This window comes from Salarias fasciatus, unplaced genomic scaffold, assembly GCF_902148845.1.
Source record: "Salarias fasciatus unplaced genomic scaffold, fSalaFa1.1, whole genome shotgun sequence".
Taxonomy (NCBI): domain Eukaryota; kingdom Metazoa; phylum Chordata; class Actinopteri; order Blenniiformes; family Blenniidae; genus Salarias; species Salarias fasciatus.
Genome location: NW_021941391.1, coordinates 47,371 through 60,000, shown reverse-complemented (window position 1 = coordinate 60,000; position 12,630 = coordinate 47,371). Strand labels below are relative to the sequence as shown.

Sequence of the window (12,630 nt, the reverse complement as noted above, 5' to 3'; positions counted from 1 at the left end):
ACATCGCCGACCTGCGCAAGCAGCTGGCGAGTCGCTACGGCGGCGTGGAGAAGGTACCCAGTGTCTTACCTCAGGATGACGGGTTGTAGAAGGAACTGAGTGTCTTAGTTCAGGATGACGGGTTGTAGAAGGAACCGAGTGTCTTACCTCAGGATGACAGGTTGTAGAAGGAACCGAGTGTCTTACCTCAGGATGACAGGTTGTAGAAGGAACCGAGTGTCTTAGTTCAGGCCGTGTGGAAAAGGTTCTGGGTTCTCCAGCACAGAGGACATCTCCAGTGTTTATTGACTTGAGCAGAACCCTCCCATGCTCTGGTCCTCCTGGTTCGGGTTCTGGTCCTGCCCCCCCCCCCCCCCCCCCCCACATTATTTGCACCTCACGAGCCAGTCTGTGATGCGGTTCTGTTTCGCTACTCGTCGCTCTCTGCTGGTCCGAGTTGATCTCAACGTTTCAGGGATTGTTTGAATCGTTTCATTTTTCTCAAAGCCTGAAGAACCGTTCCTCCTCTTCAGGGACCAGATCTGGTCCCGGTTTCCCCTGAAGCTGCTCCGTGTGAAGACAGAGTGGTAGGGATGCACGATATGAAAATTTTAACCGGTACCGATACCGATAGTTAACTATTTCTCATGGCCGATACCGATACCAATAACCGATAAGTTCAGATTTTTCTAATCAATATAATCTTAAAATAACTGAAGTTTGTACAAAGGAGAATAAACATTGAAGATGCCGTGATGAAAAAAGTAATACTTCAGCAGCTCTGGCCTGACAGAACAGCAGTACACAGTCTTCACATCTTCATTATTTCATTTATACAGTTACAATGATACATTAGTGGGTGTAACAGTACATGTATTTGTACTGAACCGTTCCGGTCCGGGCCGTTCGGTTCGGTACAGGACTGTCCCCCGGGTGAGTTCACGGCCAAAGTTAGTTTTTTCCCCGCTCACGGCCGGATGGTGCGTGTGTTTACGTTCTGCAGCTAGCATGTGCAGCTACACCTGCCGCCATGACTGCTGCTGCTAGCAGCTTCCTCCATGCTCCATGTCGCGTGGCGCATTGGTCTCTGGGACGTAATGTCATGAACTTCTGTCCACGGACGTCCCCGCGCGCAGGACAGATTCTGTGACGCGTTGCGTGTGTGCGCACGTCGCGCCGGTACACGCATGAGCCAGAGCGCCACAGCAAACAAACCGTGACAGACGCTGACTTTGAAAAGTGAGTCTGAAGCGAACAGGCTGCAACTCCGTCTGAAGAAACTCAGAGAAAAGCTGGACGGAGAGAGCAGACTCTGTCAGAGGAGGAGAAGGTCTGTCACTGAAGAGAAGCAGTGTGGAACTGTACCGGCTGTCGGGGGCTCACTGGGGGGTGCGCGTGCCTTGGAGGGAATACGTCTGCTTTAAAGGAATACTCCACCCAAAAACGATTTGGCTCATTTTCTACTCACCCTCATGCTGAAAACACTCTGGAGCACTTTTTTGACGATTCAAATGCAGTTGGAGATGTTTGGGGATTTTCGTGGTCAACAAACAGGGACCGACAGAGCCCGACAGAAAAAATGGTCCATAAAATCCACAAAACGTTCCCATTTTCCTTCATACTCTGCGTCGTCCGCTGTAATCCAAGTGTCCTGAGCGCGTAACGTCCATAATTAATTCTTAACGAGGTCATTTAGTACATTTTAAGAGCCCAAACAGGGCGCTTTCATACAGCTCCATTGCATGTCTGCACGCGCACCCTGAACTACGGAAGCCGCGGCAGACCAAGCAACACGCTGTGCCCTTTCAGCAGGACACCAAATTCAAAGCTTTGAAACAGTAGCCAATCACTTTTGATTGTCCACAGCTCGTCACTCACAGCAGAATATAAACAGGGAACTTCTTCTTCTACGCTTGCAATTTAGAAAAGTAGTCGCTGAAAGCGCGCAAGCGTATGGCTTGGTCTGCCGCGGCTTCCGTAGTTCAGGTGCGCGCGCAGACATGCAATGGAGCTGTATGAGAGTGCCCTGTTTGGGCTCTTAAAATGTACTAAATGACCTCGTTAAGAATTAATTATGGACGTTACGCGCTCAGGACACTTGGATTACAGCGGACGAGCAGTATGAAGGAAAATGGGAACGTTTTGTGGATTTTATGGACCATTTTTTCTGTCGGGCTCTGTCGGTCCCTGTTTGTTGACAACGAAAATCCCCAAACATCTCCAACTGCATTTGAAACGTCAAAAAAGTGCTCCAGAGTGTTTCTCGCATGAGGGTGAGTAGAAAATGAGGCCAAATCGTTTTTTGGGTGGAGTATTCCTTTAAGTGACGCTTTAGGCATAGCGCCCCCACGCTTCAGTGGTGAGACAAGTACTGCATGCGTCGCCTCTTTATTAAAGTGAAATACCGTATTTTCGGCACTATAAGGCTCACTGGATTAATAGGCGCACAGTCAATGAATGGCTTTTATTAAAAAAAATTCATACATGGGGGCACAACATTTTAAGGCGCATAGGATGTAATAGAATAGTATGAGAGAAACACATATTGGCCGTCTAGGTGGTTACATTCTCAGTTGAAATGTGTGAGTGAAGCGACATATCAGAGCCATCTGACTGAGGATCGCTCCTCTTCACGGATGTGCAGCTCAGAGCGGCCACGACTGGTGGAACTGGCTCGGTCAGCGGGTTCAGCAGCGGCCGTCTCCTGAGTGAAGTCCTCCACCGACAGCTCAGCAGCGGCTGCCGCTCCCGGCGTCCCGGCGGCGGGCTGCCGGGCGGGCCGGCCGTTCTCGGAGTCGCAGCGTGCAGGCTGCCGCCCGGCGTCCAGCCACTCCCCACGTCGGCCGGCGGTGCAGCCGCTCGCCGTGCTTCATTCTGTTTAAACTAGCTAGCTTAGCAGCTTAGCTAGCAGGGGTTGTTTGCTCATATGATCAGGGTGATTACCGTAATTCCTGCAAAAAGGCGCATCGAATTATAAGGCGCTCTGCTGGATTTTGAGAAAATTACAGGCTTTTACGTGCGCCTTATATGCGTAAAATACGGTCGTGATGTGCAAATCATCCATTAAAATTGGCCGAATTCTGCATATAATCCATGATTATGATCATACATATCAATAATAATAAATTAAAGGAAATACATGGGGGAAACAGCATTTTTCCAATATTTAGGGCCCCCCCCAAAATTTCACAAATCATGTTTTCAGGGGGGTCATGTCTCATCAAGGGGGCTGAGACCCCCCTGGCCCCCCCATAGTTCGCACCCTGAGTGAAAGTATCTAATCTCTCGGGCACCGCCCCGAGATTCAGAAACAAAAAAAAAGGCTAAATAAACTCTGACACTAAATGATAACGTACTGACAATGTATGAGCCTCATTTCCTATAAATAATCTGAAATAAAGGAGCAGAAAACAGTCTAGAGAGCCGGAAAAGCTTCTGGAGGATACGTGGATCAGTGCGCCTGCCTGGAACGTCCACAGCTGAGCCCAAATGCAGCAGCAGAGAAGAGCGTTGGCGTCGGTGATGTGCCGCACAGCCGCACAGACAGGCGGACATGGGAAGCATGGACAACAACAGGAACGTTTAGGTTTGCATTTTGTTCCCTACTGTATCGAAACCGAACCGAACCGTGGCCTCAGAACCGAGGTACGTATCCAACCCAGATTTCTGTGTGTCGTTACACCCCTAGTAACAGGCTATTTTTTTCAAACAAAAATAATCAAAATAAAATCTCCTGTAATCGTTTACAGGCTGTCTAACTTCTCAAAACTCAGTGTATCAATTATAATCAAATCCCAACTTAAACAAAAACTGCATCCTTTAAGAAAGGGTTTCACAGAACGAGACTGGTTCTCTGCCAAAATGAAGTGAAATATTTTTCAACTATGAAATAAATTCAATGCATTGACATGTCAGCCTCAAATCTGAAAACTAGGGGTGTCAAAGGTTATTTTTTCTACACGTGAAAAACGTGTCATAGATTTATTTTTACCTATTGCAGTTGTGCTAAATGACCACAAGAGGGCTCTGTCTCCTTTGAAATGCACTGCCTCATATTTCCTTTAGATCAGAGACGTTCAGACCAAAGCGCCGTTTCAGCCTTAGCTCGGTGACGTGTTCACTGAGGGTCTTGTCACATTTCTTTCATTTGTTGTACTAAAGTCCCTCATGCTAGCTTGCGAGACACTAGCGATAGCTCACTAACTAGCGTTAGCATAGCATTTCGTGGTGTTTCCATGGTGGTGGGTCCTCTCCTAGATCCCGACCTGCTGCTGTAAACCAGCTTGTCTGACAGCCCTACAGTCGGTTTTTTTCTGAAAAGCTGCCACTCTGCGCCGCTCGCTGTCAGCTGCATCCGCGTCTCCGAGTACCTTGAACGCAGCAGCGGCAGCGGCAGCTTCTGGAGAAGCCTTCTCCTCCTTAGCAGTCGAGACGCAGGCAGCAGAACCCGCAGAACAACCTGCGCCTCCTGCAGCCAGGTGAAGAAGGTGAAGCGCGGCACGCCGGCAGGCCGTTTAAAAAACCGAACACATTAATTTATCGGATTAATTAAATTATCGGATCATAAAAATGACGTCATTTTTGCCCCAAATCGGCCGATAATTATCGTGCATCCCTACAGACTGGTCTGATCTGAGCCCGAGCCACACGGTGACCTCTGAACGGCCCCTCGGAGAACCCCCCCTACTCCACCCACAACCCCACTCCACCCCCCTTCACCTCCACCCCCCCCCCCCACTCCACCCCACAACCTCCACCCCCCTTCACCTCCACCCCACCCCCCCACTCCACCCCACAACCCCACTCCCACCCCGCACTCCCCCCCCCCACTCCACCCCACCCCCCCCCCCCCCTTCACCTCCACCCCCACCCCCCCACTCCACCCACAACCTCCACCCCCCTTCACCTCCACCCCACCCCCCCACTCCACCCCACAACCTCCACTCCCACCCCGCACTCCACCCCCCCACTCCACCCCACCCCCCCCTCCACCCCCCCCACCTCCACCCCACCCCCCACTCCACCCCACAACCCCACCCCACCCACCCCCCCTCCACCCCCCCACCTCACCCCCCCCCCCCTCCATGCTCCACCCCCACTCCACCCCACACCCCTCACTCCACCCACCCTCACCTCCACACTCCAGCCCACTCCACCCTCCACCCCCCCACTCCACCCCCCTCACCTCCACCCCCCCTCCACCCTCCACCCCCCCACTCCACCCCACAACCTCCACCCCACCCCCCACTCCCCCCCCCACTCCACCCCCCCTCACCTCCACACTCCAGCCCACTCCACCCTCCACCCCCCACTCCCCCCCCCCACCCCTCACCTCCACCCCCCCCCCCACCCCCCACTCCACCCCACAACCTCCACCCACCCCCCACTCCACCCCCTCACCTCCACCCCCCTCACCTCCACGCTCCACCCCACTCCACCCTCCACCCCCCGCTCCACCCCCCTCACCTCCACTCCCCTCCACCCTCCACCCAAACCCCCTCCACCCTCCACCCCCCCCACTCCATGGAGATTAAGCCCAGATTAAGAGCCGGTGGAGCGTCAGCAGACAACATGAAAAGACTGGAATGACTCCTGTAATCGAGTAAATCTGAGGATTATGTTATTGTTTCTGCAATGTGTGTGTGTGTGTGTGTGTGTGTGTGTGTGGCAGGCTCGTAAAGCTCTGGCCGACCGGCAGAAAGACCTGGAGGTGAAAACTCAGCAGCTGGAAATCAAACTGAGCAACAAGACGGAGGAAGACATCAAGAAGGCTCGACGGAAATCCACACAAGCAGGTCAGAGGTCAGAGGTCAGAGGGCCTCCAAATGCAAACGTTCACCAATAACTCCTGAGATTAATGGAAGAACAGGCCGATGAGCAGACGAACACTGAAATGCAGCAATCGGAAAAATCACAGAAGAACATCGCTTCATTCCCCAGAAAGTGAATTCAGAAGGAAAAGAGGAACGTTCCGGACCGCTGGCAACAGAACAGAACACAGAGAGCGACGAAACACAGAACAATCCGAAAACCACGAAAACAGAACGATCCGAAAACCACGAAAACAGAACAATCCGTAAACCACGAAAACAGAACAATCCGAAAACCACGAAAACAGAACAAACCTAAAACCATTAAAGGAAGAACTCAACAGACAAATATAGATGTGAGTTAAAAATGTTACTGATGCAGCGAGAGGCCGAACGGAATGACAGGAGAACGCAGAACAATGACAGGAGAACGCAGAACAATGACAGGAGAACGCAGAACAGTGACAGGAGACTCCAGAGCAGCAGGAAGGACAAATTCGGAGGCGAGGAGGAAGAGAAAGAATCTGAAGGAAAACATTCAGCTGCTGGAACCAAAAGTCTGGTCCAGGACCTCAGAGGGTCTCCTCAGGGTTCCTACCTGAGCTGGTTCTGGTCCAGGACCTCAGAGGGTCTCCTCAGGGTTCCTACCTGAGCTGGTTCTGGTCCAGGACCTCAGAGGTTTGGACGTTTCGTCCTCATCTGCCTGGTCTGGAGTCTGAGGATGAACAGTGACGACTGTGTGTGTGTGTGTGTGTGTGTGTGTGTGTGTGTGTGTGTGTGTGTTCTCGTTTCTATCCTTGTTGGGGCCAAATGTCCCCACAAGGATAGCAAAACGTGGAACGACGTGCCTTGTGGGACCTTTTTCCGGTCCTAAGTAGGAGAAACAGTGTTTTCTTGACCATGTTGTTGTTACTGAAAAAAGTAAAAGTGCAAAACATTTCTTTAGGGTTAGGCTTTGTTGTGGTGTGGGTTAGGGTTAGGGTAAGGGTCAGGGTTAGGGGCTAGACATGAATGGGAGTCAATGGACGGTCCCCACAAGGATCGAAATACAAGACTGCGTGTGTGTGTGTGTGTGTGTGTGTGTGTGTGTGTGTGTGGTGTGTGTGCGGGTTTTCCTATGTTGTGGGGACAAAATGTCCCCTCAACATAGGAAAACCAGGCACAGTGTCATTTGTGGGGACATTTCTTGGGTCCCATGAAGAGAAACAGTGTTTTCTTGACCATGTTGTTGTTACTGAAAAAAGTAAAAGGTCAAAACATTTCTTTAGGGTTCGGCTGTGTTGTGGTCTGGGTCAGGGTCTGGGTCTGGGTCAGGGTCTGGGTCTGGGTCTGGGTCTGGGTCAGGGTCTGGGTCAGGGTCAGGGTCAGGGTCAGGGTCAGGGTTAGGGGCTAGACATGAATGGGAGTCAATGGAATGTCCCCAAAAGAGTGGGAAACCCAACATCTGTGTGTGTGTGTGTGTGTGTGTGTGTGTGTGTGTGTGTGTGTGTGTGTGTCCGTCCTCAGGACGACCTGATGCGCTGTGTGGACCTCTACAACCAGACTCAGTCCAAGTGGTTTGAGGAGATGGTGACGACCAGCATGGTAACCACACATGAGGATCCTGGTCCTGGTCCCAGACCGGGTCCTCCTGGTCCGGGTTCCAGACCGGGTCCTCCTGGTCCTGGTCCCAGACCGGGTCCTCCTGGTCCGGGTCCCAGACCGGGTCCTCCTGGTCTGGGTCCCAGACCGGGTCCTCCTGGTCCTGGTGTACTGTTCTCCGTGTTCTCCATGGTTCCAGTTTCAGGGTCTCCAGCTGGTCCAGCTGGTCGAGTCTGCTAATGAAAGTTCTGAAGCAGGGCGAGAGCTGGACCCTGCCGGACCCTGCTGGACCCTGCTGGACCCTGCCGGACCCTGCTGGGACTTGCTGGACCCTGCTGGACCCTGCTGGACCCTGCCGGACCCTGCCGGACCCTGCTGGGACTTGCTGGACCCTGCTGGACCCTGCTGGACCCTGCCGGACCCTGGGACCCTGCCGGACCCTGCTGGGACTTGCTGGACCCTGCTGGACCACATCCCTCAGCTCTGGCGGGCCAGGCCGGGGGCCGCTGGCTAAAGCGGTTGTTCTCCGTGTTCTCCGTCCTGAGCGGGAGGTTCTCCGTGTTCTCCGTCCTGCGGGAGGTTCTCCGTGTTCTCCGTCCTGAGCGGGAGGTTCTCCGTGTTCTCCGTCCTGAGCGGGAGGTTCTCCGTGTTCTCCGTCCTGCAGGAGGTTCTCCCCAGCAGAACCTCAGGGTTCAGAGTTCCGCCGTTGCCGTGGAAACAGAACGTCGCAGCAGAGCGGAGGACGAACTCTGTTCTCTTCATTGTTGCTGAGCAGACCGGGACTGTAGGTTCTCCGGTTCTCGGATTCCCCGCCGGCCTGCAGCTGGCGCCGCCGTGACCTCTGACCCCTGGGCGACCTGAGGAAGGTCCTGGTTCCGGTCCCGGCTCGGCGGAGGCGGCGGAGGCGGTACAGAACCGGATCGGAACACGGACGGTCCGCGATCCAGAGGGACGGGTCCCCCGCTGGCCTCGGTCCAGTCCGGACCGCGTCCCCGGAGGGATGCTGGACGGACGTCCGTCAGCGTCTGATTGGCCGAGGAGACGTGGACCCGCTGGGTCTCGGCGGCCCGCAGTCCCGGTCCGGACCGGGACTGCGGGCCGCGAGACCGGCCAGGAGGACAGACGCTCGTCCTCCTCCGTCTCCAGGGACCGGATGGGGGACTGGGCCGGTCCGACCGTGTACGCCCCGCAGGGGTCAGAGGTCACGCTGTCAGAAGGATGCAGGTGCAGGAACAGCGCCGCCTGCTGGCGGTCAGAACGGACGGAGCGGTTCTGCTGACGGTTCCCCGGGGGGAGAACGGTCCGGCTCGGGTCTGCTGCAGGGACAGGAAGAGAACTCCGACAATCAGAGAACCGCGACCAGGAAACCAGACCGGCAGAACCGGAACCAGACGAAACCAGACCGGCAGAACTGGCCACGTGGAACACAGTGAGGTTCTAAACCAGGTCCAGCGGGTCCTCCTGGAGGTCCTCCTGCCCTGCTGCTTCAGGTCTGTTCTGGTTCCGGTCCAGGAGCTGGAGAAGTTGGAGGTGTAGCAGGTCCAGCAGGTCCAGCGGGTCCAGCGGGTGGATCAGGGTGCAGCGGGTGGATCAGGGTCCAGCGGGTGGATCAGGGTGTAGCAGGTGGATCAGGGTGCAGGGGTGGATCAGGGTCCAGCGGGTGGATCAGGGTGTAGCAGGTGGATCAGGGTGCAGCGGGTCCTCCTGGAGGTCCTCCTGCCCCACTGCTTCAGGTCTGTTCTGGTCCCGGTCCAGGAGTTGGAGAAGCTGGAGGTGGAGCGGGTGGAGTGGATCCAGCAGCACCTCCGTCAGTACACACCCTGAGACACGAGACCGACATGTTCAACCAGAGCGTGAGTTCCCCGTCCCCCCGTCCCCGTCTGTCCCGGGCTCCCGGGGTCCCGGGGTCCGGACCTGCGCTGAGCGCTTCTGTCTGGTTCTCCTGCAGACGGCGGAACCGGTGGACCGGCTGCTGCAGAACGTGGACCCGGCCCGGGACCGGGAGCTGTGGGTGAAGGACAACAAGACGGGGGAGGTGCGGCCGGTGGACATGGACATCTAGAGCGTCCGGCGGTCCCCCCTGGCCCCCCCAGCTCCCCAGACCCCCCCCCCAACCCACCGACCCCTGCCCCCACCCGGCCCCCAGACCCCCCGGCCGCCAGCCCGTTGGGACCGCCCGTCCGGCCGCCAGCAGAACGGAACGGTCCGGGACCCGGGGACGGACCGACGCACCAGCATGTTCCTCCAGTCGACGTTCTCCCATCAGCCCCTCTGTTGACCTGTCGTCAAGTTCTCGATATCCGTCTGTGAATTTCTGTGTTCTGGGTTTTTTAGCTTCAGACCCGCTGGGTTCCGCTGGGTCCCGCTGGGTCCCGCTGGGTCCCGCTGGGTCCCGCTGGGTCTCGCTGGGTTCCGCTGGGTCCCGCTGGGTCCGCTGGGTTCCGCTGGGTCCTGCTGGGTTCCAGCGTTCTCGTGGATGCGGAGCGCCGGACAGCGACAGCCATCTTTCTCATGTTCTGCGGACTGTCCTGAGCGGCTTGTTCTGACGCCGGAGACGAACGTTCTGCTCTTACTGCGCGAGAGAACCGCTACTGACCGGATTCACCGACACCGTTTCCACGGCGACGCCCCAGAACAGGCTGCGGTTCCCCGCCGGGCCACTGGTCGGCGCTGCTGCTGTCGTCATGGAGACGGAGCATCAGCCTGCCGCAGGTTCTCCGGTCGGACTCTCCGGGTCCTGAGGGGTCTGAGGCAGGGCCTCAGCTGGCCCCCACGGTCTCTGTCCTCCTGTCCTCTGTCCTCCTGTCCTCCGTCCTCTGTCCTCTGTTCTCCATCCTCCGTCCTCCGTCCTCTGTTCTCGTCCTCCGTCCTCCGTCCTCTATCCTCTGTCCTCCATCCTCCGTCCTCCTGTCCTCCGTCCTCTGTCCTCCGTCCTCCGTCCTCCGTCCTCCGTCTCCTGTCCTCCCTCCTGTCCTCTGTCCTCCTCCATCCTCCGTCCTCTCCTGAACTTCCGCCGGTTCCCCAGACAGAAACAGAACCACTTCCAGCAACACCGGTCCCTCATTTCGGCGGCGGAGCAGCCAATCAGGTGGGAGCTGAGTGACCTCTGACCTCTGGGACCTTTTCAGGGTTTTATTTGGAAATTATCTGAAAAGACCAGCAGCAACATGTGTTTTCAAACTAAAAGCTGAGGCTTCCTTCACATTTCCTCGTTAAAGTTTACTTTCCTCCTTTGGAACCTTTTCCAGCTGTTCTCTGCAGCCTCGGTTCCTCCTGGGAGAACGTTGGGAGCGACTTTCGGTTCCAGTAGTTTGATCCCGTCAGTCGCTGTTTCCTCCTCCTGTGGTAGATTGGAAAGACGCATGTCTGCACGGAACAGAGAAATCACGTCACTGTTAGAACCGATGTCTCTGTCAGAACCGGTCCCTCTGTTAGAACCTCTCTGTCAGAACCGGTCTCTCTGTCAGAACCGGTCTATCTGTCAGAACCGGTCTCTCTGTCAGAACCGATCTCTCTGTTAGAACCGATCTCTGTCAGAACCGATCTCTCTGTTAGAACCGGCTCTCTGTCAAACCGGTCTCCCTGTCAGAACCGGTCTCTATTCAGTCTTCTGGTTTTTGATCTTCAACAGTTTTAATAGCTGAAAATGGTTCCAGGTCATTTCTGGCTTCAGTTCCACAGAACGATGAAGGGATGATTCCGGGTCGTGGTCGGAGGACTCTGAGCAGCGGTTTGGGTTCTCCGGTCCGTCACGGTGAATCGGGACCTGGTCCAGCGGGTTCCAGCCCGGGTCTTTCCCGTGTTCCTTCCTTTGGGTTCGTCCAGAGGAACGAGGAAAGGTCTGAAAGCCTTCTAGTGCCTCACGGTTCCAGCGCCTGGAATGTTCTGGATGTACGTCTGTACAGAACCTGGATGTGGGTTCCGTGTTCTCAGAAGCAGCTGGAGTGCATGAGCAGCTCCTGTTCCCTCGTGTGTCCGTCCGTCCGCTTCACGTGTCCTCCTGCTCCTCGTGTTCTGGAAAGGTCCGGATCGTGATTCTCGCCTGTTTTGGGTTCCTAAAGGGAACGTCGGATATAAAAAGTGTCTCCTGCGGGTTCTCGTGGTTCTCTGTGTTGTAGAGGTGTTCTCCGTGTGTGTCGATGCCGTGCGCTTCCTGTCAGCTGTTCTGTTCTTTTTGTTCATGTCTGGAGAACCCAATGGCGGATGTTCCCCATGTTCTGCAGGAGGTCCGGCGGAGAACCGGTGTTCTGCCCAGTGAAATAAATCTGCTCTCTGAAAGTCAAACGGGTTCTGAGGTTCCTGTTCTTCAGCGATCAGCGGTGGAACGTCACCAAGTCTCTCTGAACACAGAAATCACAGTTCTAGAACCGTGACCGATAACTTCAGGGAACCGCACACACCTGACCAGCGGACTATTCAGTGACACGGCGCCCAACCATGACCTCTGACCTCTGATGACCTCTGATGACCTCTGATTAGGACGACCCTCTTCACAGCCGTGTTCAGATGAGAGGACCGTCCAGATGTTTGAAGTGTGTGAAGAGCGACGACAGCACAGAAAAACATGACACGTTTAAGAGTGTGTGTGTGTGTGTGTGTGTGTGTGTGTGTGTGTGTGTCATCTCTACTGACCACCAGGTGGCGCTGAAGGCCCTGAATGACCCCTGGGTGACCCAGGAAGGTCTCAGGTTCTGGGGCACCAGGAAGGTTCTCGTACCAGAGAACCCAGGGTGAAGTGTTGGGCCGAGCTCCACGGCTCCGGGGCCATCGCTGGCCCTTGTGGCCGTATCGGTCGCAGCCACCGTGTTTCTGCGTTACTTCCTGGTTTGTGAGGACGGCCCGGCGCCGCGGTGGCGTCTCCTCTGGCGGCGGGACTCGTCCTCTCGCTCCCGGCGGACGGTCAGGGTGAATCTCTTCTCGGTGACTGTCGGGTGGACAGCTGCGGCACCGGGCGGATCAACATGCAGTATGAGGCGGGCGCCGCCCCCCACTGCCCGCCACCGCCCCCCCCACCGCTGCCGCCCCCTGCTGCCCGCCACAGCCCCCCCCCCCCGACCGTCCAGGAGGTCGGAGCGCCGTCCACCCGGCTGCAGGATGACACCAGGTGGGAAGATCCGAGGGAGACCATGACCTTTACCGGTTCCCTGCGGTCCTGGATGTCTTCCAGGCTCCTCTGGAGGCGAGTCGCCCTCCTTATACCCTGAGGGTCAACCTGGCAGCGATATGAGCCCAGCATGATAGACCTCCGTCCAGCGTCCCT

At 56.0% G+C, this 12,630-nt stretch overlaps 1 pseudogene; it reads left to right on the top strand.

Annotated features, from left to right (window-relative positions):
* Positions 1–10,261, top strand: part of LOC115385550 (growth arrest-specific protein 7-like) — a 22,612-nt pseudogene extending 12,351 nt beyond the window's left edge.
* The last annotated feature ends 2,369 nt before the right edge of the window (positions 10,262–12,630 follow it).